Raw genomic sequence first — 24,617 nt, 5'->3', positions numbered from 1 at the left:
TTTTAAAGCAAGTTTATATATACCTTTATATTTATACACAACTTTTTTCTGACTTGAACAGTGATACTTGTTTATTATATAAGAACATTTGAAAATACAGAAAGTATTAAGAAGCATACAAAAGGAGAGATCACTCATAAGTATAACTCATAAACCTAAGCATAACTCATAAACTTGTTTATTTTGTTCAAGATTATTTGGGAGAAAAATGAGTCATATTGAATATACAGTTATTTATTCTGTTGTATAAGTATATTGAGAGTGAGCATATCTCCATTCACTAAATCATTTCTAAACTTATAATTTTTAATGTCTGCACAGTAATTCAATTTGACCCTCCAGATCTGTGTGTATGAGATAAAACAACTCCTTTGAGCTCTGGTTTGAGATGGGTGTGGATAATAGAGACTCGTGGCAGGAGATCAGATGAAGGAAGAAGCAGGAGGCCAGAGAATTTGCTATGCCATCTCTAATTGGCTGCTTCTCTCAAAGGGCGCTTCTCTCCTTCCAGATTCTTAACTACTCCCTCCCATGCCTATTCAGGTCTACAGATCATATTATTTTTGGTTTACTCTCTTACATGTTTATTAAACCCTCCTCAAATAGCTCTCACTTGGGGGAAGTATATGTTTACTCCAGGGTTCCTGACTAGAACAATATTCCATGACAGGGATGTATCATAATTTATTTCACTATTTTTCTAATATTTTCATTTAGATTTTTCTTTTTTCCCTCAGTTTTACCACTTATATGTGTTCATTTAGTGATATAAATTACATTCACAGTATTGTGCCACCATTCATTACTAAAACTTTCTCATCACCCCAAACAGAACCTCTCTACCCATTAAGCAATAATTCCCCATTTCCCCCCCCTCCCCTCCAACCCTGGTAACCAGTACTCTACTTTCTGTTCCTATAAATTTGCTCATTTTGGTATTCCCTGTGAGTGAAATCATATGCTAACTTGTCCTTTTGTGCCTGGCTTAATTCACTAAACATGATATTTTCTAGGTTCATCCATGTTATAACATGTATCAGAATTTCCTTTCTTTTTATGGCTGAATTATATCTCATTGTATGTGTATACTGCATTTTGTTTACCCATTCATCTGCTGATGGACACTTGGGTTGCAGCCACCTTTTGGTTATTGTGAACAGTGCTGCTATGAACATTGGTATACAAATATCTGTTCAAGTCCTTGTTTTCAATTCTTTGAGGTATAATACCTAGAAGTAGAATTGCCAGGTCATTTGGTAACTCTACATTTAATTTTCTGAGGACCTACCTAACTGTTTCACATGTACTATTTTACATTCTCATCAATGATATATGAGGGTTCTTATTTCTCTACATTGTTGCCAACACTTGGTTTTTCTTATTTTTAAATAAATAATTGTCATCATAGTGGGTATGAGGTGGTATCTCATTGCGGTTTGATTTGTAGTTCCATGGAGAATGATACTAAGTATCTTTTTATGTGTTTATAGACCATTTGTGTATCTTCTTTGGAGAAATGTGTTTTTAACTGCTTGGGTCATTAAAAAAATTATTGTGCTGTTTGTCTTTTTGTTGTTGAGTGGTAGGAATTTATTTATTTTTATTAGAGAAGTTGTGGGTTTACAGAACAATCATGCATAAAATATAGGATTCCAATATACCACCTTACCACCAAAACCTTGCATTGGTGTGGAACATTTGTTAAAATTGATGATAGCACATTTTAATAATTATAGTATTTAGGGTTTACTGTTTGTGTAGTACAGTTCCATAGATTTAAAAAAAAAATCATTGTTACCATACATCCAGGCTAACATTTCCACTTTTAATCACATTCATATATATTTCAGTGCTGTTAATTGTATTCACAGTGTTGTGATAACATCACCACCATGCATTACCTAAATATTTTCATATTCCAAATAGGAACCCTTCAGATCTTAAGCTTTAACTTCCCTTTTCCTACCCCACCCCATCACCTCCATTTTCTGGTAACCTATATTCTAAATTCTGACTCTATGAATGTGCTTATCCTAATTGTTTCAAATCAGTGAGATCATACAATATTTGTCCTTTTGTGTCTGGCTTATTTCACTCAACACTATACGTTCAAGGTTCATCTATGTTGTCGCATGTATCAAGGCTTCATTCTTTTTTACAGATGAATAATATTTCATTGCATGAATATACCACATTTTCTTTATCCATTCATCAGTTGATGGACATTTGAATTCCTCCATCTTTTGGTAATTATGAAAAATAACACTATAAATATCAGTGTGAAAATATCTGTTTGAGTCCTGTAGGAGATTTAAAAAATATGTATTTTGAATATTAAGCCTTTATCAGATATGATTTCCAAATATTTTCTCCCATTCTATAGGCTTTCTCTCTATTTTCTTGATAATGTTCTTTGATGCAAAAAAATATTTAATTCTGATTAAGTCCAACATATCTACTTTTTCTTTTGTTGTTTGTACTTTTGGAGTCATATCTAAAAATCGATTGCCTGATATGAGGCCCTGAATAATTTCCCTTTTGTTTTCTTCTTAGAATTTTATGGTTTTAGTTCTTGTATTTAGGACCTTGGTCCATTTTTAGTTTTGTTTTTTTTATCTAAGGGTCAACTTTCATTTTTTTGCATGTGGATATTTAGTTTTTCCAGCACCATTTCTTGAAGAGACTTCTTTCTCCTGTGAGTGTACTTGGCACTTGTTGAAAATCAATTTATTATAGATGTGTGGGGTTATTTCTGAACCCTCAGCTCTATTTGATTTGCTCGATGTATCTGTTCTTATGCCAGTATCCCACTGTATTAATTATTGTAGCTTTGTACTAGGTTTTGGAATCAGGATGTGTGCATCTTCCAACTCCATATTACATTCAAGAACTTCTTGATCATTTTTAATCTCAGTATTGCTGCATGAAGACATTAGTGCATAAATATTTTGGACAACTCTGATTATTCTTAAAATTGTATTTTATAATTACTCATATATAGGAGATTTTATTTGTTTTGTTTGAGGCAACAAACACTTTTATTTGCAACTTAAGACCAGTGCAAACTTGCCAAGATGAGATGTTTTTCTCCAATCTGACATCCTTGCTAGGAGAAACAACATGACTGCTTCCTTGCTCCATGGCTCTAGGCACAGCAGTTTCTGAAAGAAAAATATGGTACCCTAAAAAAGACTTAGATGAGGCTGCATGGGGAGAGGACAGCTGAACAGAGACAGTGCTGGGGCACCGGCTTCCTGAATCAGGTTCAACAGCAGCCCTCACTGATGAACATATTACAGAGGGAAGACTTTCCCTGCCTTTAACTCCCTTTCAACAAGATTTTCAGATTCTTTTCAGGAAAGAGTGTATCTCTTTTGTTTAAGAAAAGGACTGCTGATGGCAGGTGTTTGAAGCCACGTTACTCATCCATAGCTCTGTCTTCCTCTTTTTTTTAATTAATTTTTTATTGTCTTTTTTTAAAAAGATACATAGATCACACAAAATGCTACATTAAAAAATATAAGAGGTTCCCATATACCCTCACTCCCCATCCACCCCCACTCCTCCCACATCAAGAACCTCTTTCATCAGTGTGGCACATTCATTGCATTTGATGAATACATTTTGGAGCACTGCTGCACTGCATGGATTATAGTTTCCATTGCAATTTACACTCTCCCTCAGTCCATTCAGTGGGTTATGGCAAGATATAGACTGTCCTGCATCTGTCCCTGCAATATCACTCAGGACAACTCCAACTCCCAAAAATGCCCCCATATCATACTTCTTCCCTCTCCCAGCCCTCAGCAACTCCCGTGGCCACCGTCTCCACATCAATGACACAATTTCTTCTATTGCTAGAGTCATGATAATTCTATAGTAGGATACCAGTAAGTCTACTCTAATCCATATTTTATTCCTCTATCCTGTGGACCCTGGGATGATGATGTCCACTCCACCTCTCAATCGAGAGGGGTCTTAGATCCCACATGGCTGTCTTCCTCTCGACTATCTTAATGTCTCCTTCCAAACTTGGTAAGAGGTGCTATCCGACTTCAGACTATTTCTAGTCCTCCTTTGAAAAGAAACACTTTACAGAATGATGGCACCACTTTTTACATGGTTTTCTTGGGAGCCCAGGATCAAGGCAACCATGAATGGTAGGCAACCATGAATGGTAGTCATCCACAGTGATGTTTCTGAAAAGGTAAGCCATGTACTCTCCATTGTGGATTCTCCAACTTCCTTTATAAAGTATCAAACTCACATCCGTGGTCTTTACTTGGGACACTGCAGCTTCTGAACTTCATGAGGGATGGTATTGGTCACCTCCACCTCATCAAGGGAGGACTCCTCATTGGAGTTGGGGGCAGGAGGGCATCTGCTGATGGTGAGTGACTATGACTTTGATTTTGTAGACATCTCTTTCTTTCAGGATCTCCTGCAAAAAACCACGTCATCAATGATGTCTTCCACAATGATGGCAATGGGTCCTCCAACATCTCCAACAGCTGTTATTGGTGGCATCTCTTTGACCATCAAATTTTTGACCATCAAATTTTTGACCATCAAATTTTTGACCATTGGAGACTGGCAGCTATGATCCACATCCAGCTCTGTGCACTGAGCTTCCTGGTGGATGACAGTCTGGTGGATGACTAAGTCTCAGCCACTTAGTATACGAATGGGCCCTTTGTGCAGCATCAGGACACTTATCTAAATAACTGTGCTTCTGTAATTTGGAATTTCTTCTTGGCTATACAAAATCAGGAAAGGGGAAGCTCTAAGGTTGTTCATTGGAAAGCTGAAAAAGCCATGTATTTCCTTTTGCTGAGGATCCATAGTGAGAATGTGAGTTAAAGCTGCTTTCGCTGGGAGTTTGAACTCAATGGGAACCCATTCCTCATTTTGCTTTGTTTGCTATAGGGTAAATACAGGAGGAGGCCGATAATATTCCTGGCATAGGCCATTTTTGGTGCCTATGCCATGATTAGTACCTCCATGACAACTGTGTTCACGTCTCTGGGTATTGACTGGATAATGAAAATATCCTGGCCATGCACAGATTTTTATTTCAGCTGTTGTTTCTCCCTTAGTTTCATGGTATACAACAGAGTCCCGCAATTCAGCACCAAGATGTTCAGTGATGGGCTTAGCCAGCCTGGAGCAGGCGGTGGTGATGTGGCAGAGAAAGCTTGGTAGCTGACGTGCACGTTCATGGCCTGAAGAGTGGTGGGTGGGCTCCTAGGGCCCAGAAAGCCAGGGAATGCAGAGAGCCATGTCTCTGGCTTCTTGGGCATCTTCTGGTCTGTTACCACCAAGCCCACATGGGGCGGGACCTGGGAGCAGTCTTGAAGGAAGCCAGGGGATCGGCTCTGGGAAGGCACTGGAGGCCAAAGGTAGGAGAGCCCTACCTTCCATGCACCAAAGGTCAGTAGGAGCTCCAGAAGACCCCACACTCCCTATGCCCAGTCCTGCAGTCGCTATTAAGCCAGAGGCAAGGCCACCGCCGCCACCCACCTCCAGGCATCAGAGGGGTGCTGGCTAGAGCAACTGCAGAACGTCCATCTCAGATGAGGGCAAGGAGGTGGGCCTGATCTCTTCCCTCTACCAACATTGCAAAAATTGATTAATAGTTCTCATAGTTATCTGTAGTTTGGGTTGGTTTTTGTGGAGATAATCATTAGCTTTAATTAAAATTTTGTTTCTTTCCTATCTATCTACTTTTTTCTGCTTTTTATCTTATTGCATTGGTTAGGGCATATAGTAATATGTTGATTGCAAGCAGGTTAGCCCTTTTATGAGCTTTTTTTTTTTCAGGAGGTACCCAGGATTGAACCTAGAAACTCCTGTGTGCTCAACTTCAGAGCTTCACCCACTTCCTGGGTTAGCACTTTTCATGGGCTTACTTTTCTTCCTGATTTCAAAGGGAATGCTTCTAAATTTTCCATTAAATATAAACTAATGCTTTAGAATAACTTTCTAAATGTTGAAGTCTTCAAACAGCATGAATATGTTAAAGCTCCCTGGTATATATTGTGAAACTGCTTTCCAGAACATTGCAACATTTTGCATTACTGCCAATATTGTTATAAACTTCCCAACATTAAGAGAGAATTAGATCTGTTTTATTGTTTATATCAGATTGTTAAAATTATAATTAATTACCAAGTTAATGATAAAAGTTCAATCATTATAGTAAAAGAAAATCTCTTTCCCTGCCTCTTGGTGATTCTACTCTTATTCTTTGGATATCATCTCTGTTAGAAGAAATTATTCATCAACAGCTCATCATAATGCATAAGTACATTTTATGGTAGTTTTTTTTTAAAGACTTACATTGATAAATTATTATTTAGAGAGAAAAGTAGAAATTATAGTTTCAATTATATTGGTCCTAGACTTGCTAAATTCTTGAAGTTGGTAATATACTTAATTAAGCATGCCATCAAGTGTTAACTTCTCATGTTTCAGATGAGAAAACCAAGCCAAGCTTTGCAGATATGAGAAGCTTGTGATTTTAATTTAATTAGGAAGTGAGTCACACAGTTGAGGTCATAGACTCAGTCTCCATGAAAACCAATTGCACGATCATTCCCCACACCAAATTTAAAACAAGGGGGAAATATTGGATTATAGTTCTGCCAATAATTAATCAAGAATTTTCTCCTTGTAGGTATCTGACAGTCGATCCGTTTGCATTTATCCTGATTTTCTAAACCCATGAAATAGACCCAGTTTTCTATTTAAAGTATTACAAAGCATGTTAACCATTGAAATCTATTCTTTTACTTAAAAGTTCTTAAAATTACTTTAGAAATGACCCCCAAGTTTGTGTCAATTCTCTCTAACATAAACACCAGGAACTTACACACACACACACAACCCAATTCTACCTGCTACACACTGTTTTCCAAAGTGAGATGTTTGTTTCCTAGCAGCATAAATGTGAGTCATAAAAAATACTAAATGTTGACAGCTTTACTCTACCTGAAATTTACATTAGGTAGTCACTGGACTATGGAAGGTACAATGTCTATGAGAGAACTCATCAAAAATATAGATATAAAACACATACCTGCCTTTTGTCTCAGAGGGCTGCATGACTTTTATCTCATCCCATAAATAATGGAGGCATCAGCACATTTATCTGCACACAGTAACAAATCCCATCCTCCTGGTAATTGTAAAAACAGTGAAGCCTGTTATTGACCTTGTGTAAAATATAGGCATGGGGACAAAAAAGACAAAGAAACTTTTTGTCTGTCTATAGCCACTTCAAAAGCCACATCACACACTTTGAAAAGCATTACCTAAAAGCCAGCGGTGTGAAAAGAAGGGAGAAAAAATATATTATTGAATAAAACAAAACAGACAAGTTAAATCAAAAGACGCATCTATCCACACCATGCCATTCAATGTTCCTATTTCCTCTGTTTAAGTTGTTTTTGAGATATTTGCATTAAGGGAAGGCTAAAAACTTTAGATCTCACTCTATTCCCACATTCTTTTACTTTGCTCAGTTTTGCAAATGAATAGTTTCTATGGCTGTATTTTCAAAATATAAAGCCTTTCCTATATTGTTAGAACACACATATTCTGACTGAATTACTTTGAAAACAACCAGCAAATATTTAGTGATCACCACTTGAAAATATTTATTGTATCCTCTTCTTAATCTCTGCCAGTTTCCCTGGGCAGAACTCAAGAACTATAATATTGCCCATTGTGCTTGGGAGGAGGATCTGCATCCATGATGGCTAGATGATATGACAAATGTTCAAAAGAACAACACACAATAATTGCCCAAATACTTTAGAGAAGGTAGAGATAAAGGCAGGCCACAAGCAGTCACAAGAGGCCCTTTAGTAGATGTAGGATTTGAGATAGATCTTCAAGACTGAAGTTGGAGAGATGGAGAAGACAGCAAAGAACACTCCCCAATATTTTCCAAACACTAAGAAGGGAGACGTATATAAAATTAATACACATTAGAAGGACAATAAGATAAAATATTTTCTTGGTGGAACAGGGGGATGTGAGAGTAGACGGGGAGCACAGCAACCAATTATTCAAGGTCTTCAAAGTTAGGCTATACACTTTGAACTTGATTTGAAAGTTGAGGGTTAACAAATATTTAGAATGTGAGCCTAAATTTGCCCATCCATAGCAGACATCATAATTTGATCACAGTTATTCATCTTAGGTGGAACCTAAAACTGCTTAATTATTATTATTATTATTATTTTAGGTACCAGAGTCTCAGGACTTCTTAAGTGGGATGCTGGTTCTCAACCATTGAGCCACATCAGCTTCCCTGAGTTGGTTTTCCATTTGTTTTGCTTGTTCTTTGTATTTGTTTTTTGCAAAAGGCATTGCAAACCAAACCTGGGACCTCCCATGTGGGGAGTGGGTGTTCAACCACTTGAGCCACACTGCTTAATTCTTGATACTACCAGGCAATCAAAATTAGCTCATGAGGTAAAATGCCTTTTGCCTTTCTGAGTATAGACAGCTATTAGGGACCATAAAGCAAACAGATGAAAATTACTTGTGATCAAAGAGTAGAATCAATAAAGTTATATTAAAATAATCTAGATACTGGATCTTGAGAATATTTAAATTAAAAGGTAAGGGTATAATTGAAGGTATGCCAAAGGATGAGAAAATAACACCCCTAGAGAGCTGAAAAGAGAATTAACATAAGGAATAGGCAGAAGGATTCACTTTAGCCAGGTTGAAGAAAAAAATCTTTAGCTAAAATAAATAATTCAGCTAAAATTTATGGAATATATTTTACTGGAAATCTAATAGATACCAGACAGGGCTAGAACATCTATAACATTTATCTAAATGAACCCTTGACAAATTGGTATTAATTTTCTCTTTTTATAAAAGATGAGGAATGGCTCAGAGAAATTAGGAAATATGTTCAAGATCCCATACTCTTTTTAGCTCAATCTTCTTTCTGAAATTAGATGAAATATGTGAGAAAAAATGGAAAAAAACTCCCCAAACTAGTTGAATTTACATTAAAATATTAAGAAAATATTGAATGAAAGTAATAGTCAAATTAGTGGCTAAGTAATATGAAGAGTTTAGCATGAAAAAAGATTTTCACTACTTTTCTTCTTTTGAAAATTAAAATTGGTTTTTATACTTTTTTACTGTCACATTCTTTTTTTAGCAAATCAATTTTATTGATACATATTAATAAAGCATACAGTTCATCCAAAGTGTAAAATCAATGGTATTTGGTATGATCACATAGCTGTGCATTCATTACTTCAATCATTATTAGAACATTTTCAATAATAATAATATATAATAATAATAAGCAAAAAGCAAACAAAAAATTATTCACTTCTTAATCTCTCTATGTATCCCTTGGTGTATGTACCTGCTATTTCTGACTATTCTTGCATAATTATTTATTAAGCAATTTTATTGAGATATAGTCACATACCATATGACCTAACCAAAGAGTATATCAGTGATTTTCAGTTTAATTATAATGTTGTGTATTCATTGCCACAAAAAATTTTAGAACAATTGCATTACTCCAAAAAGAAAAACTCCACACCCCTTAGCATTCCTTCCACAGCCCTACATAACCACTAATCTAATTTCATCTTCATAAATTGATTTATATTTACATTTTATATAAATGGCAATCATACAATATGTAGTACTTTGTGTCTGGTTTCTTTCACTTAGAACAACGTGGATTTTTTTGTCTGATATTAATATTTTGTAGTATTAACATACATTTGTTCAGCTTCAAAGAAAAATGGTCTTATACATGCAATTTTACCCATATTCAATTTCATGTGCGATTTTACTATGCTATACAGTTCCATATTTCTTTTTAGTAACACACATAACCTTTGACTTTCCCTACCTACATAATAGTACCGCTAGTCGCAAACATTAGGTTGGGTTTTCACCATTTCTGTTCATTTCCAAAGATTAACACACAGCCTTTTTAACAATTCTGCACAAGTTAACCCTCTGCTTTGCATTCTCCAAACTCATTCTATTTTCTGTTCATCCATATTCAAGTTAGTAACTCCAAGAGATTACAAATATATTTAGTTCATAGTAGCACAATCATACAGTATTTGTCCTTGTATTAATCAGCCAAAAGGGGTTCTGATGCAAAGTAGCAGAAATCTGTTGGCTTTTATAAAGGGTATTTATTTGGGGTAAAAGCTTACAGTTCCAAGGCCCTAAAGAGTTAAACTCTGGGTTACTTCCTTCCAAACTCTGTTGCCACTTGTTGAAGCAATATAGCAGGTGATATCTGCTAGGGCTCAGCCTTCCTCTTCACTCTTAAGGCTCTGTGGGTCCAGCTTCTTCTGATCTTGGCTGTAGGCTGGCATAGGGCTCATCTTTCTTCCCGGGGCTCATTTCTTTCCGGGGTCAGCTGCTCTGTTCTCTTCACAAGGTCAGTGTAAATTATAAGTAGAATGGCTCATCTCTTCCTGGGTCCTCTGCCATGTCTATGGAGCTGTCTCTCTTCTCTGTGTATCTTCTCTGTCTCCTTGATTGAGTGTCCATTTTTATAACCCACAAAGGAGGTGGGGACTCATACTTAATTACACGCTAATGATGTGGTCAAATCAAATCCAAAAATTTTAATATATTTTAATCAAAGACATCTCAGCTGAATCTAATACAATCAAAGGTAACATACCCAGAGGAACAGACTGGTTTACAAACATAATCTCTCCCTTTGGAATTCATAAGTAATCTCAAACTTCCACAGTTCTTTTGTGTCTGGCTTCCTTCACTCAACATAATGCCCTTCAGGTTCATCCATGTTGCCATATGTTTTACAACTTCACGTCTTCTTACATTTGCACAATATTCTATCACGTGAATACACCACAGTTTGTTTATCCATTCATTCATTGATGGACATCTGAGTTATGTCCAACTTTTGTCAATCGTGAATAATGCTACTATGAGCATCACTGTGCAGATGTCAGTTTGTGTCAGTGCTCTCAGTTTTTCTGCGTATATACCCAGTAATGATATTGCAGGGTCACATGGCAAGTCTATATTCAACTTCTTTAGGAAATTCCACACAGTCCTCCACAGTGGCTGTACCATTCTGCATTCCCACCAACAGTGAATAAGTGTTCCTAGTTCCCACTTCCTCTCCAACATTTGTAGTTCTATTTTTTAATAGTTGTCATTCTGATAGGAGTGAAATGATAGCTCATTAAATTTTGATTTGCATTTCCCTAATCGCTAGCAATGTTGACCATTTTTTCATGTGTGTGTGTTTTTTTTTTTGCCATTTGTATTTCTTCTTTGAACAGATGTCTATTCAGAAGTCTTTTGCCCATGTTTTAATTGGGTTGTCTTTTTATTGTTAGTTGTAGCATCTCTTTATATATCATGAATATTAAACCCTTATTGAACATGTGATTTCCAAATACTTTCTCCCTTTGCGTTGACTGCCTTTTCACTCCTGTGAGGGGAAAAAGTATTTAATTTTGAGGAGGTCCCATTTATCTATTTTTTCTTTTGTTGCATATGCTTTAAGTGTAAGGTCCAAGAAACCACCGCCTACTACAAGGTCTTGAAGGTATTTCCCTACATTTTTTTTTAGTAGTTTTATGACTCTGGCTTTTGTGTTTAGGTCTTTAATCTATTTTGAGTTGATTCTTGTATAGGGGATGAGAGAGGGGACCTTTTTCATTCTTGTGGTTATGGATATCCAATTCTAGCAGCACAATTTGTTGGAGAGACTGTTTTGTCCCATCAATATGGACTTGGTAGGTTTGTAAAAACCCAGTTTACTATAGAAGTGATGGTTTATTTCTGGACTCTCAATTCTGTTTCACTGATCGATGTGTCTATCTGTATGCCAATATCATGGTGTTTGGACCACTGTAGCTTTGTAATATGTCTCATGGTCAGGCAGTGAACTTAAGCCCATGTCGTCTTTTTCAGAACGCTTTTGAATATTTGGGTGCAATTTCCCTTCTAAACGAATTTGGTAATTGCCTTTTTTATTTCCGTTAATTTGGCTGTTAGAATTTTGATTGGTATTTCATGGGATCTATAAATCCATTTGGGTTTATAGATTCACAACATTTAATATTCCAATCCATGAACACAGGCTGTCTTTCCATAATTTAGGTCTTTATTGATTACTCTTAGCATTGTTTCATAGTTTTCTGCATATAGATCCTGTACTTCTTTGGTTAAATTGGTTCCTAGGAATTTGGGTCTTTTTGCTGGTATTGTAAATGGGATTTTCCCTCTGATTTCCTCCTTAGATTGTTCAATACTAGTGTACAGAAACATTACTGATTTTTGTGTGTTAATCTTGTATCCTGCCAAATTCCTGACTCATTTATTAGCTCAAATAGCTTTGTTGTAGACATTTCAGAATTTTCTAAATATAGAATCATGTCATCTGCAAATAGTGAGAGTTTTATTTCCTCTTTTCCTATTTAGATGAATTTTTTCCTTGTCTAATTTCTCTAGTCAGCTTCTACTACAATGTTGAATAACAAAGGCAACAGTGGGCATCCTTGTCTTGTTCCTGATCTTAGAGGGAAAGCTTTCAACCTTTCTCCATTGTATGCAATGTTGTCTGTGAGGTTTTCATATATGCCTTTTATCATACTGAGGGATTTTCTTTCTATTCCTATCTTTTGAAGTAATTTTATTGAGAAAGGATGCTGGATTTTGTCTAATGCCTTTTCTGCATTGATTCAGATGATCATATGTTTTTCCCCTTCAATTTGTTAATGTGGTGTATTACATTGATTTTCTTATGTTGAAATTTCTATGGAGTCAGTCATGACTTTGCCCCTTTCATTTCTGATTTTATTTATCTGCATCTTTTCTCTTTTTTCTTTGTTATTCTAGCTAGGGATTTGTCGATTTCATTGACCTTCTCAAAGAACCAGCTTTTCGGTTTGTTGATTTTCTGAATTATTTTCTTGTTCTCAATTTCATTTATTTCTTCTCTGTTCATTATTTCTTTCCTTCTGCTTTCTTTGGTAATGGTTGCTGTTCTTTTTCTAGTTTCTCCAGTTCAGTTAGATTTTTGATTTTTAGGTCTTTCTTCTTCTAAAAAAAGATTTATTTGTTCACTCCTTCATTCAATTTATTTATTTATTTTTAATGCCCACCCCCCCCCCCCCCCAAGATGGTGCCCTCATCTGTCTGCTTGTTGTCTGCTTGTCTTCTCTAGGAGACACCAGGATACAAACCCAGGGCCTCCTATGAAGGATCCTGAGCCACATCTGTTCCCTGCTGGTTGCAGGGTCTGCTGGTAGGGGCATCTGTTTGTTGTGGTGTCTGCTTGTCTTCTTTTCTCTTTATCTTTGGCATTTGACAATCTGAGTAGTAGTGTTTTAGAATAGGTCTATTGCATTTATTCTGATTGGGATATGCTGTGCTTCTTAGACATGTAAGTTCATTTCTTTTATGAGAGTAGGGAATTTCAGCTATTATTTCCTCAATACTCCTTCTGCCCCTTTTCCCTTCTCTTCTCTTCTGGTACTCTCATGACACATATATTGTACTCATGTTAACATTCAACTCCCTGAGCTCCTGCTCTATTTTTTTTCAATTTTTCTCTCTTCAATTTCAGCTGTTCTGTCTTTGGTACCACTTATTCTTTTTTTCTATCATTTCGAGTCTGCTGTTGTGTGTCTCTAATGTGTGTTGTTTTTTAAAAAGATTTATTTACTTAAAAAAAAAATCTCCCCTGCCCCCAGATGGTTTTCTCATCTGTCTCCTCATTGTTTGCTCTCCTTATCCAGGAGGAAGCAGAAACCAAACCTGGGACCTCCCACATGGGAAGAAAGTGCCCAATGGCCTAAGCCACACCTGCTTTCTTGAGGCTGTGGTATCTGTTGGCTTGTAGCACCTGCTCATTTAGGTGACTCTTAGTTGCAGCAGGTGCAGTGTCTAGCTTATTGCTGCAGATGCGGCATCTAATTTGTTGCAGCAGATGTGGCATCTGCTTGTCTTCTTTAGGATGCACCAGAAACTGAACTCAGGACCTCCCAAATGGTAGGCAGGTGCATAACTTGTTTGAACTATATCCTCTTCCCTCTGATGTGTTTTTTTTAGATTTAATTGTTTTTAATTATAAAAATCTACCATGGAGCATAAAACTCTATGAAGAGACATATCATATTCACAGTTCAGAATATAATTTTGGACTAAAATTTTCAAACAAATCAATATGAGGATTATAATATGAACAGTGGATTAAAGTATTCAATTTAATGGTTATGTAAAAAACGTTTTCTTAGGAAATTACACTGAAAAGCTTATATATAAATAGGTATATAAAATATTATCCCATTCATATTCTTGCAGCTTTTTTCTAAGTTTTCCTTTTTTTCCAGATGAAAAGGAAAGCATCCACATGATATTATAAAAATATTATCATAAAATAAAAACAATGCCAAGGAAAAAGGAACTGTCAGAGAACTAAATGATTTTAAAATTCATTAAAAATAATGAACAAAACTCACCAAGTGCATGCATTTCCTCGTGTTACTACAGCATTACCTTTTTTAAAATTTTTTTTTTATTATTTGTCTTTATTTTTTTAATGTTACATTAAAAAAATATGAGGTCCCCATATATCCCCCATCCCCCTCACCTCACTCCTCCCCCCATAATAACAATTTTCTCCATCATCATGAGACATTCACTGCATTTGGTGAATACATCTTTGAGCACTGCCGCACCTCATGGTCAATGGTCCACATCAAAGCCCACACTCTCCCACAGTCCACCCACTGGGCCACAGGAGGACATACAATGTCTGGTAACTGTCCCTACAGCACCACCCAAGACAACTCCAAGTCCCGAAAACGCCCCCACATCTCATCTCATCTCATCCTCCCATTCCCTACCCCCAGCAGACACCATGGCCACTTTCTCCACACCAATGCCACATTTTCTTTGATTACTAATCACAGTAGTTCATGAATAGAATGTCAGTAAGTCCACTCTAATCCATTCTCTATTCCTCCAACCTGTGGACCCTAGAATGGCCGTGTCCACTCCACATCTATATCAAGAGGGGGCTTAGGTTTCACATGGATGCTGGATGCAATTCTCCTGCTTTCAGTTGTAGGCACTCTTGGCTCCCTGGTGTGGTAGTTGACCTTCTTCACCTCCATCTTAGCTGAGTGGGGTAAGTCCAATAAATCAGAGTGTAGGAGCTGCAAGTCTGTTGGGCCCAGGGTCTAGCTATCACATGGTCAGTCCAGAGATTCAGGTCCCCTGGGTATACATTAAACCCCAGTACCAACTACAGTTCCGGTAAAAGTAACAGGAGAGGCTTGTGGACAAAGATCACATCTGAGTTCAGCTCCATTGCACAGAAACACAAACTTCAAAGTAGGGCCAACTGAGATGGCTCTGAACTCCATCTGCCATGACCATAGAAGCTGTGGGGCTCTGTAGCCCTCAGAAGAACCAATACCTGGGGTTGTATCTACTTTATCTGTCTCTGGGACTCTGCTCAGGTGTGCATAGGGGCAACCACTCTGATAACCTCCGGCTCTTTTTGGAGACTCGTAGACATATAAACTCATTTGTCCTTTCCATTTCCCCTTTTATTCAGGTCAAAAAGCATTTTTAACTCCTGGCATTATATGTACACTGAGATATTCTGCTGGTCCGAGTTGACCCTTTTATGCAAGGTCATTTTCTAGTTAAATCATCAGCTGGCACTTGGTAGTAATCCCTCGGCACCAGGGAGGCTTATCCCCGGAAGTCATGTCCCATGCTAGGGGGAAGGAAACGCATTTACATGTTGAGTTTGGCTTTGAGACTGGCCACATTTGAGCAACACAGAGGCTCTCAGGATGTAACTCTTAGGCACCCTGCAGCTCTAGGCATTGTTCTTATTTCAGATGCACAGGCTCACAAGCATAGTCATTACTATCAAGGGCTCATTGTTGGACCTTCTTTTTTTTTTTTGGTCTTTGCCATTGCACTTGAGGGATTGTTCCTGTTGCTTTAGGGACTGATAGAGGACCCCTGGCTAGGAACTTAGCACTCTCTCAGTTGTTGTTTTTAATTGTAACCACTATGAAAATATCCAGACATTTTAATGTACCCTGGTTATATGCCCTGGAGAACTCCCTGCCAACCATGTGTCACCTGTCAATAACATCCCATACCAGTATTCCTCCCCTGCCGTTGTTGAACCTCTCTGTGATCCAAAACTTCTTCAAAAGTGAAGCCAATATATTTCCAGGTTCCATTAATTATAAAATGGAATATAGTGATGAGTTCAAAGGTTAGCTATAGAATATGTATTAATTTAGAAAAATTAAGGTAAAAATAAATTGGGGTATCAACAAATTTAAAAATGCAAAACCTTTGTTTTTGGTGTTTTGCCTTCCATCACTGCAATAAGTGTTGCCCTGTATGCAAATTGGCAAGGCAACTACTTCCATCTTTTCCTCAGTGTCTACATCCTTTTTCTTTTTTTCTTTTTTTCCTAATTATTAAGCTTATCTTCACAAAAGTTTTAGATCATAGTAATTCATATATACAATATACAGTACTCCCACATATCCAAAATAAAAACCTTTTCCCTTCCACAGCAATATTTTTTGTACATATTCATACTATATTTACTGAAAGTGATGTACAGGTATTGAGAGAATAGCTTTCAAACAAGGTAACATTTGGATTTACATTGTGGTTTATATTTTAGACTATATAATTTTCTAAATTTTTAGTTATCTTATGTTTTACATTATGATTTACATTTTAGCCTATCAGGCCCTATATATTTTTGGTGTAATTTAACATGTCTTATATCCATCCTTTTGTAATCTTGAGGAACACTTCTATTGCCCACACAGTTACATTGGTTCCATCTATTCAGTACCTCTTTGAATAGATGGCCCCTTAGGGTCCACAGTGACAGTCAACCTTCATTGCTTGAAAGGCCATGTTCAGAGATACTTGCAACAGTGTTGAGGGCTTGACATGCTCAACACCCCTAATGCACTGGGAGCCACCATTTCTCTTAAGAGATACAATTCCCTCTATTTGAGAACATCAGTCCTCTCCAGGATGTGGGCACACCTTCACTCTCATTATATGGGTCTCCATCCAATGATATACTCTACCATGGCAAAATGAGCACTCACACACTCCCCAGGAGCCTGTCCTGTGTCAGATTATTCCCTTTAAGCATCTTAAACAGGTAACCTTCCTTATTATATTTTTGAAAAAGTTTTCTCAGCATTATACTCTCAACCAAATACCTGACAATCTCTTATGTTCATATGTTGCCCCACCCTCCCCTCAATTTCTTGGGCAATATTACCCATCTTCCCATCCCTAGTCCCCCTTAAGCCCACAAAGCCCCACCCAAAGGTATCCCTATTACCCCATTTTATCCCTTCCTTGTACAAATACTTACCTCCATCTTATTATAGATTTCACCCACGTAGGTGTCAGCTTACATCATTCCTCTATCCCCCAATTTCTTTTAAGCCTATCATCCAGTCTCTAGCTCTCTGAGGCAGCTTTGTTTACTTATTTTGTATCATCGAGGTCATGTAGTATTTGTCTTTCAATGCCTGGGTTGCTTCACTCAACATAAGGTTCTCAAGATTCATCCATGTTGTCACATGTGTTTGTAGTGTACTTGTTCTTAAAACTGAGTAGTATTCCATTGTATGTATATACCACATTTTATTTATCCATTCATCTGTTGATGGGCATTTGGGTTTTTTCCAGCTTTTGGCAATAGTGAACAATGCTGCTATGAACTTTGGTGTGCATATATCACTTTGTGTCCTTGTTTTCAGTTCTACTGGGTATATACCCAGAAGTGGAATTGATGAGTCATATGGCAAATCTATAGCTAGTTTTTTGAGAAACTGCCAAACTGTCCTCCAGAATGGCTGGATCCTTCTGCATTCCCACCAGCAGTGGATGAGTGTTCCGATACCTCCACATCCTCTCCAGTATTTGTAGTCTTCTGTTTTTTTCATAGCTGCCAATCTTATGGGAGTAAGATAGTATCTCATTGTAGTTTTGATTTGCATTTCCCTGATAGCTAGAGATTTGGAGCATTTTTTCATGTGCTTTTTAGCCATTTGTATTTCTTCTTTGGAGAAGTGTCTGTTTAAATCTTTTTCCCATTTTTTAAATGGGTTGTTTATCTTTTTATTTTCAAGATATAGGAGTTCTTCACATATGCAGGTTATAAGTCTCCTATCACATATATGGTTACCAAATATTTTCTCCCATTGCGTAGGCACTCTTTTCACTTTCTTAACAAACTCCTTTGATATGCAAAAGGCGTTAATTTTGAGGAAGTCCCATTTTTCTGTTTATTCTTTTGCTGCTCATGCCTTTGGTGTGAAGTTCATGATGCCATTTCCTTTTACAAGGTCCTGTAGATTCTTCTCTACATTGTTTTCCAAAGTCTTTATGGTCTTGGTTCTTATATTTAGTTCTTTGATCCATCTTGAGTTGATTTTTGTATAAGGTGTGAGATGGTAATCCTCTTTCATTCCTTTCCATATGGATATCCAGTTCTCCAGGCACCATTTGTTGAAAAGGCCATTCTCTCCCAATTGAGAGGGTTTGGTGGCTTTATCGAATATTATATGACTATGTATATGAGGATCTATATCAGAACTCTCAATTTGGTTCCATTAGTCTGTGTGTCTCTCCTTGTGCCAATACCATGCTGTTTTCACTACTGTAGCTTTGTAGTATGTTTTGAAGTCAGGTAGTGTGATTCCTCCAATTTCGTTTTTCTTTTTCAATATGTCTTTAGTATTTGGGGCCTCTTTCCTTTCCAAATAAATTTCATAGCTAGTTTTTCTAGTTCCTTAAAGAATGCTGTGTTGATTTTTATTGGGATTGCATTGAATGTGTAGATCAGTTTTGGTAAGATAGACATCTTAATAATATTTAGTCTTCCTATCCATGAACAGGGAATATTCTCCCATTTATTTGGGTCTTCTTTGATTTCCTTGAATAGTGTTGTGTAGTTCTCTGTGTATAAGTTTTTTACATCTTTAGTTAAATTTATTCCTAGTTATTTGATTTTTTTATTAACTATTATAAATAATATTTGTTTCTTGATTTCCTCCTAAGCTTGCTCGTTATTTGTGTACAGAAATGCTACTGATTTTTGCTCATTGATCTCATAACCTGCGACTTTACTAAACTTATTTATGAGTTCTAGAATGTTTGTTGTAGACCGCTCAGGGTTTTCTATGGATAGGATCATGTCATCTGCAAATAATGAAATTTTGACTTCTTCCTTTCCAATTTGAATGCCTTTTGTATCTGGTTCTTACCTCAGTGCTCGAGCAAGTACTTCTAAGACAATGTTAAATAGAAGAGGTGATAGTGGGCATCTTTGTCTTTTTCCTGAACTTAGAGGGAAAGATTTTAGGTTTTCACCATTGTAAACTATGTTGGCTGTGAGTTTTCCATATATCCTCTTTATCATGTTCAGAAAATTTCCTTGTATTCTGCTCTTTTCCAGTGTTTTTATCAAAAGTGTGCTGTACTTTGTCAAATGCTTTTTCTGCATCTATAGATATAATCATGTGATTTTTTTCCCTTCAATCTGTTTATATGGTGTATTATATTGACTGATTTTCTTATGTTGAATCATCCTTGCATACCCAGAATGAACCCCACTTGGTCATGGTGTATAATTCATTTAATGTGTTGTTGAATACAGTTAGCAAGTATTTTGTTGAGGATTTTTGCATCTAGGTTCATTAGAGAAATTCGTCCATAATTTTCCTTTCTTGTGGTGTCTTTGTTTGACTTTGGTACTAGGGTAATTTTGGCATCATAGAATTAGTTATGTAATGTTCCTTCTGTTTCAATTTCCTCCAACACCACTTCTGTCCCCTTTCCCTTTGTTTCTCCTTCTGCGATGCCTATAATATGTACATTTGTGCATTTTGCATTGTCATTCAGGTCCCTAAGTCCTATCTGGATTTTTTCTATCTTTTTATCTATCAGTTCTACTATCTGTTTGATTTCAGATGTAATGTCTTTCACATCACTAATTTTCTCCTCTGCCTCTTCTAATCTGCTGCTATTTGCTGAGAGTGTATTTTTGATTTCTTTAACAGTGGTGTTCATCACCATCATATCTGTTATCTTTTTGTGTATGTCTGCAATTTCTTCTCCAAGTGTTTTCTTCATATTGTTAATCTCTTCCTTTACTTCATTAAGTTTGTCTCTAATATATCTTTTGAGATCTTTAATTCCTTGTCTGATGTTCTGCTCCCCTTCCTGGTTTTTAGTTTGTTCATTGGATTCGGCCATGTTTTCCTGATTATTGGTTTGATTTGTAGTTTTTTGTTGCCGTCTGGTCATCATTTTATCTTGACAGATTTAATGAGTTCCTTAGCTTCTTTGTCTAGTCTTGGGGATTAATTAGTTGTTGTTCGTGCATAAGTGTTATGTTTTCTCTTTGTCACTTTGTTCTTCTTACTCTATTTTCTTGTTGCTGGCTAAGTTCACTTTGAAGGAAAGTATTAGGGCCACGGAAAGCAAAATGAGTAAGAAAAGAAAATGTATAAAGTAGTATTGGTAATAAAGTTAACAGAGAAACAATATGAGATCTAGGAGAATGGATATTAGACTCATGTAAGTTGTATAGAGTTATAGCAGTAAGTAGAGTATCTATAATGAAACAGTCACCTGAATATGGGGAGGAATATAGTATGAATTAAAAAGTCAGTGTTTTCATGAGAGAGGGAAGGAGAAAAGAAAGACAATTATATCAAGAGTGGATAAAAGACAGAAAACAGAACAAAGGTATTAGAAATAAAAAGTCAGACAATTTGGGGGCCAAAGAAAGGGAGGTGGAATGCAAGAGAAACAGGAGATGATGGAGGATAGAAAGTTGTGGGGGAAAGGGGATAGAGTAGGTGGCCAAAATCAATACGCACAGAAAAGAGGAAATGGAGGATGAGGAAACACAGCAAGTGTGAAGCACTCCCTGCAGCACCTATTATATAAAGAAAATAAAATAAAATAAGAAGAAAAAGAAAGAAAAGAAAAAAAAGAAGAGAAAAAGGGGGAAACAAATAAGAAAAAGGAAAAAAAAAAAAACCAAATAAATGAAAAAGGACCTTGGGGGATAAAATGAGAGAAAAGAGCAGGAGACAATGCAATATTAGCAACCATGACAAAAACAAACAAACAAACAAAAAACAAACCAACATTTCAAGCTAGGACTCCTCTTTGCAGTTAAATAATACACTTAGGGATCTGACCTTCCCCCTTTCTCCTTTCCTCACTTCTCTCTCTCCCAGGGCAACAGGAAATCTGCCTGAGAGGTCTGGAAGGAGATTCAAGTAGGTCCTTGTTGAACCAACTCAACACAGTAGACTATGACTCTTTATTTCCAGCGTGAGAGCACCTACACCTCACCAGAAAACCCAAATATGCTACTGGAAGCTTGGATAGCTCCTCCTACAGTCCCTCCCCCTTAGGTGTGCTAGGAGAATACTAATTGATTTTCTAACTCCACCTTCTCCCAGACCAAGTTTCCTATCCCAGGATGTTTAGGTAAATTGGGTTTTCTCCACAGATTCACCTCTCCTTTCTTCCCAGACTCTCCCCAAGTCAGCTGGTATACTCCTCCAAGTTCAAGGACAGAGAGAGAGAGAAAAAAAAAAAAACATAAATACCGAGGACTAGGGTAATCAAGGACCTCAGACGGACCTCAGGGCACAATAGATTAGAGGATGGGAAGTCCGTGATATTGTAGACCCAAGGTGTATGAGTCTCTTCAGTGTGGGCCACCACGGTTTAGGGGACCCAGGCCTCGGAACCATGCATCTGGTTAATATGGGGCCTGGGTACACCACAGCACATCAAAGCCTTCAGGGATCACCACGGCTGGGCTGCGAACCCTAGGAGGAGGGGTCCTACCCGCAACTTCTGACCTCTGTGTCAGAAACACCAAATTCCACCTCTCACAAGAATCTCTTCTGTCACTGTCTCACCAAAATCGACATCCAGACACCTCCTACCCTGCTAGCTTCTGAAACATCCCACTTAGGGTTTGGGAGCACTGTAGCACAACAAAGATTTCAAGGATCGACATGGCTGGACTGCCAGCCCTAGGGGGAAGGGTCCTGCCCATAACCTCTGACTTCCATGCAAGAGACCCAAAATTCTATCTCTTGCAAAAATCTCCTCTGTCACCATCCCACCAAATTGATGTCTAGACACCTCCTTCCGTGCAAACACCTGAAACAGCTTGGTCCAGCAGGACTCCAACCCTACTCAGCGGCTTCTTTGCAGGAGAGGTTATGAGGTGCACTCACTCAGACGCCACCTTGCTCTGCCTCCTCTGATGTGTTTTTGATCTCACCTATCATGTCTTTTACTCCCATGTGTTCTGTTACTGTTTTGTTTATGTTTTCAAATTCTTCTTTGTGCTCACTCAGTGTCTTCTTGGTGTCTTTTATTCCTTTAGCCATACTGTCTTTTAATTTGATTTTGGAAATTCGTGTGCATCTTATTGATTAGTTGTCTCAAATCATACATCTCTTCTGGGGCTTTGATACATTCCTTTTTTTGGGCAATGTCTTCCATTTTCTTAATGTGGCTTATAAATTTTACTGATGTCTAGGCATCCGATTAGGGTGATGAGTTTACTCAGATGCTCCATTTCTCTCTCTTTCATAGAGTTTTAGTAGTAGGAGGCTGTGTGTTATGGCTCTTCTTTGATTCTTGGTTCAACCTGTTCTGGGTCTTTAGAATTATCCCTGTTAGTTGCTCAAATCTGGGACCTGGACCCAGTAATGAGCTTTAGATCCGTTTCCTAGGGCCTTGGGGAGGGAGGTGATAGAGGCTGGAAAAAGCATCTCTTATTTACTTTTTTTTAATTGTTATTTTTAATTTTTTAATTTTTATTTTATTATTTTTTATTTCTCTCCCCTTCCCCCCACCCTGCCCCAATTGTCTGTTCTCTGTCCATTTGTTGCATGCTCTTCTTTGTCCACTTCTGTTGTTGTCAGTGGCACAGGAATCTGTGTTTCTTTTTGTTTAATATCCTCACATGCACTTCTTGGTCTGCAAGCAGATGGCACTCTTTGACAGACCTCTCAGTTCAATGCCTGGTCAGAGTGTGTTTGCTGCAATACAGACCAGATTAATGTGACAGAGGTTTCTGCCTGGAGGCTAAGAGCTTCGCAATTCAAACTTTCTCATTGGCAGTTCTCCAACCTTTGCTGGTAACCCCCTCCCTTTTCCTGGGTAGTTAGTGATTCCACTCTCCTCAGTAACCAGTCCAGGTCAGTAAAGAGGGGGATTGAAAGGGCTGGGTCTCTTTATTCCTGTGCCTGCTCCCTAAGCAAACAATGGTGTGGCCTCACCCAGCCTGGAAGGTCTCCTGGAACACAGCAGAGCAAATATGTGGGTCAGAAGCTGAATTGGCCTTAGAGGATGTGTCTTTCTCTCCCCTTTCTTGGAGAGGTGGATCACTGGGGCCCCCTTTTTCTGTAGCCAGAGACCCAGAGACCTAGAATTCAAAAGTGTCTATAGAGTGGGGGAGGGTGACTGCATTTGCATCTGTGACATTTATTTTATTTTTTTATTGTATTTTATTTTTTCATCTGTGGCTTTTAACTAGCAGTTTTGCCATTGAGATTCTTTTCCTTTCACCCCTTTCTCATCTGGGCAGTGTCCAGCCTTCCTCTAGTGTCCTAAACCCTGGAAGATTTGTTTCCCAGGCCATTTCTGCCAGTCCTCTAGTTATTTTTCTGCAGAGAAGAGAATCGGGTGTCTTTCTAGCCCTCCATCTTTCTGGAAGTCTGTTTTTCACTCTGAGTAAAAGAATATCTATTAAGCTTGAAAGCAATAAACTTGATAACAAGAAATTTTAAGGATATTTCAGGATTGAAAAGAAACACATTTTATTTAATGTGTATACCAGTAGGACTTAACCAAAAGGAATGAAATAAATCAGGTGTGGTGTCCTTCTGAGCCTATCTAGCAAACCTTAATTGGATAATTCAGAATAAGAATATCTGAGGATTTTTCATGGGGTATTTTTGTTGTTACTCTTTCAGATAATTGAGCCATTAGTGCAGATATTATCAAACAATTTCCAATTCTCTACCTTACAGCATCTGGAAATATGCTCAATAAATATTTCTTTATTGTTTGGCTGAGTGGCAGTTGGGCTAGAGGTAACTTTTTTGTTTTTTAGAAGAGATAAGCAGCAAGTAGCTTAGAATAGTAGCAATTCTTTGTTCAAAACACTTCAGTGTCTAACCATTTTACTCAGAGTAAGCACCAAAATGTTTACAATGGCTTCCAGTAATGTTAAGACCTGCCCCCACGTCCACCGCCAACCTCTTTCTCATCTTCACCTTCTTTCTCCCTCACTCTCTCTAGAATAGCCATACTGGTCTTCTTGCAGTATTCAAAAGGTCAGGCATACTCACTCCTTAAGGAGTTTGCTCCACCTCTTTCTTCTGACTGAAACATTCTTCCCACCTTCTTCCCTCCTTCAAGTCTTTCTCCAATCTAACTTTCTCAGAGACCCATGTGGAGCACCCAATTTAATTTTCAAACCAGCTACCACCTCT

The 24,617-nt window shown here is 37.5% G+C and overlaps 1 pseudogene; it reads right to left on the bottom strand.

The window, feature by feature from the left end:
- Positions 1-4,066: 4,066 nt before the first annotated feature.
- On the bottom strand, positions 4,067-5,015 carry LOC101424275 (phosphoribosyl pyrophosphate synthase-associated protein 1 pseudogene; annotated as a pseudogene).
- Positions 5,016-24,617: the final 19,602 nt, after the last annotated feature.

The sequence above is a fragment of the Dasypus novemcinctus genome, chromosome 26 (assembly GCF_030445035.2).
Source record: "Dasypus novemcinctus isolate mDasNov1 chromosome 26, mDasNov1.1.hap2, whole genome shotgun sequence".
Taxonomy (NCBI): domain Eukaryota; kingdom Metazoa; phylum Chordata; class Mammalia; order Cingulata; family Dasypodidae; genus Dasypus; species Dasypus novemcinctus.
Note: the sequence above shows the minus strand (reverse complement) of the source record. Positions and strands in the feature narration are given on the sequence as shown.